The sequence below is a fragment of the Mustela putorius genome, unplaced genomic scaffold, assembly GCF_011764305.1.
Source record: "Mustela putorius furo isolate JIRA1106 unplaced genomic scaffold, ASM1176430v1.1 tig00003845_pilon_pilon_pilon, whole genome shotgun sequence".
In the NCBI taxonomy this organism is placed as follows: Eukaryota; Metazoa; Chordata; class Mammalia; order Carnivora; family Mustelidae; genus Mustela; species Mustela putorius.
The window spans coordinates 33046975-33050267 of record NW_025421998.1 but is presented as its reverse complement, the minus strand read 5'-3'; the positions used below and the strand labels follow the sequence as shown (position 1 = coordinate 33050267).

The 3293-nt window shown below is 36.9% G+C and overlaps 1 non-coding gene across 1 annotated transcript; it reads left to right on the top strand.

The window, feature by feature from the left end:
• The first annotated feature begins 1470 nt into the window (after nucleotides 1-1470).
• On the top strand, nucleotides 1471-1574 carry LOC123387103. The gene has a single exon (XR_006601463.1). It is a non-coding gene; the product is annotated as a U6 spliceosomal RNA (small nuclear RNA).
• The last annotated feature ends 1719 nt before the right edge of the window (nucleotides 1575-3293 follow it).

Sequence of the window (3293 nt, the reverse complement as noted above, 5' to 3'; positions counted from 1 at the left end):
TGACTCTTAATCTCGCAGGACAAACTGAGGGTTGCCGGGGGGAGGGGGTTTGGGAGAAGGGGGTGGGATTATGGACATTGGGGAGGGTATGTGATTTGGTGAGTGCTGTGAAGTGTGTAAACCTGGTGATTCACAGACCTGTACCCCTGGGGATAAAAATATATGTTTATAAAAAATAAAAAATTAAAATAAAAAAAAAAAAAAGAAGAGCTGGTATTTGATGAGCACAGGGTGTCACATGTAGCAGACGAATAACTGAAATCTGCATCTAAAACTAATGTTACTCTATATGTTAACTAATTGGATTTAAATAAAATAAGTTAAAACACACACACACACACGAAAAAGAAATGCTTATCCAAGTATGTCCTATAAATGTGGTTTCTGTAGCAGGTAATTGGGGACTTTTTAAAGACTTCATTGCATTTTTCTTTTACGTGAACTTGTATGTCTCCTCATTCATTCTGAGTTCTGCCGCAATCTTATATATGGTCTCTGAGAAATCAAGGTTATCTCTTAAATTGATCAAGTTACTCATAGAGTAATATTGTAAAGAACAATTATAGGGGTTTTGCTATGTTTTGTCCATTTGCAGCACTCAAACATATTTTGAAAAGTCAAGTTGATTGTTTGGTAATCTCCCAGTTGTATTGGGCCAGTTCTTCTTTCTGGAAAAGTACTCCTGAGAGTTGGCTTGTGTCAATTCTTACAGGCAGGAACATCTGTTAAACTATTTTCTTCTTGTCATTTACAAAAATAGCTTTTGAGTTGTTGTTATGGTAGTTTTAAAAGTAGCATATTTTCTTTTTATTCTCTTCTTTCTCCAAAACCTGTCTCAGGTGATCCTGGCACCATGGGCTACAGCAGTATCATGGTGTTTATTTTTTGTTTGTTTGTTTGTTTTTAATACCTCTTCAGCTTCCTTCTGGCTGGGATGATCATGTGGAGGTCTGGAACCATCCATAGGCACATCGGTTTAAATAAATAATCAGGGCTGAAAGCTCACCTCCATCTCGTACTCTAATTGTCTCCTATTTTCCACTTACCTAGAAAGTTCTCATGTTGAACATAGCTCAGTCCAACAAGCTTTTCCTTGATACTTTCTATTGTCTGCATATTTTTAATCATTTCTTTCCTGGCAATACTGCTAGTTGATATTTGCCTTCCCAGACTGCCTTACTAATCAGACCAAGGAAGTTGATCTCCTGGTTCTGACCACTTCCACTAATTGCTTTTGGGTACCGGAGTGACTGCTTTTCTGTCTGTTGTATTATTAAAGAATTAATTTCCCACTGGCTTCTTGTACCCAATACAGTTAACAGTGGGATTTTTTTTTTTTAAGAGGGGAGGGTAAAAAAAATGATAATAAATAAATCTTTCTAATTCTAAAAAAAAAAAGGCAGCAAGATTAAAGGAAGAGGAAATCAATTGATATCAGAAATTCTGCTGCTTTCCAAATATTTCTATCTTGTTCTCACTTTGGCAGCACATGTGCTAAAATTGGAATGGTACAGAGATTGGCATGGCCCCTGCAAGGGGACAAAACATAGATTTGTGAAGCCTTCTGAATGTTTTTCTCTTCCCTACAGCATATGGTGAAAGGCCATTCTACCAAGGAGAATAGAGATAATTAAGTAAATAATACTTTGTTTAGTTTTCTAATTGATTTTTATTGATGGATAATTTTAAGACCTAATATGTTGATTGCAAGTATATCTTGGCTCTGGAAGTATTGACCATTTCTTCATTGATACTATGAAGAAATAAAATATAATCATAGGGACTAATATATTTGCATAGAGAAAAGAGGGGCTCAAATTAGTGATAGAACCTTAGTTGAAATAAATGGCAAGCCTCAATGTTAGAAGGTTAGGTTGACATTAATTTATGAAGTTGCTATTTCTTCCTTTTATTGGATGGTGATCTTACATAAAAATGCAGAAATAAAGTTAGAGCACCCTGGTCATATGGGATCACCTTCTCCAGAATCTAGAGGCAATTTTAGGATAATAAAAGCTTTATCCTCGCACTCTGAGTGGGTAGGAGAGGATGGGTAGAATGGCTTTATTTTTCTAGAAATGAGTAAATTAAAATGGAAACACTCTGTGGTTTCCTGAAGTCTGAATACCACTGTAAGAAATTGCTCTTCTTTAAAATATAATTCTCATTATTAAGAATTGCCATAATTTAAAAGCCCAAATGGAGTAAAAATACTATTTTTGGTCAGAGAAAATTTATTAAAGTATATATGATGGCAAATGGGTAGGAGATGAGTTTATAGGAATTGAGTAAATTAAAGGTAAGGTTGCTTAAGGATTCCCTGCATTGGTACTTCAGCTCTGGGATTCAGTGAAAAAAAAAAAAAAAAAACAAGTCTTCAAAGTTCGGTCCGTTCCTTATACCTGTTGACTTTCCAGAGACTTCTATGGTGGTATTAAGCCCAGATCTACCTTCTCAGAGCAGCAATCTCATCCAGAAAATGAGTCTCTCCCAGTCTTTCTCGTAAGAGCAAACGTCCTTATTTTAAAGGTAGCTTTAAGGGCTACTGGTCCCATTGGAAATTTTCTGATACATTATGTGGAGACTATTTCATGGGGATCTATGTTTTCTTATGAGGAACAGAATGATAACACAAATGATTCACTATCTAATGCTGAAACGTCAGACATCTGTGGCAGATTGATGAAGGGAAGACTTAGGGATATGAGAGCTTTGGGGTATTTTAAATCAAACAAATAAATAACCTCTTTGGACTTACTATGCATGCTTCCTAGACTGTGACCAGCTGAAAGTGTTACTGGTTCTAGAAAGCGATACTATGCTAAATCATATTCAGAACTGTGGCAAATTATGACATTATTAATTCCAAGTGAATCTTGCTTCATGTTATCCACGTCCCTGTATAGCCCTCTTCTGCATTCACTCTGGGTTCGATCACGTGACTTGATTGGGCCAGTGGTTCATCAGCAGATACAAACACAGGTAGGAGCTTGTACTTGCACATTGTGGTTTCTCTCTTGAAGCCCAGGATATCCAAGATAGCCTGCTTTATAAGCCAGGTAGAGGAAAACCAAGGCACTCAGATCAACAGCACCAGTCAACTGCCAGCATGTGGCCCAATGAAGTCAACCAGCCTTCTGCTGACTTGCCAGCTGATTGAATCTGCATGAATGAGTCTAGTAAGCACAGCATGAAGCCAAGACGACCCTCTCTGATTGAGTTTTGCCTAAACTGCCAGTCCAAACAACTGTAAACAGATAACTGGTTCTTGTTTTAATCTAGTAAATTATGGA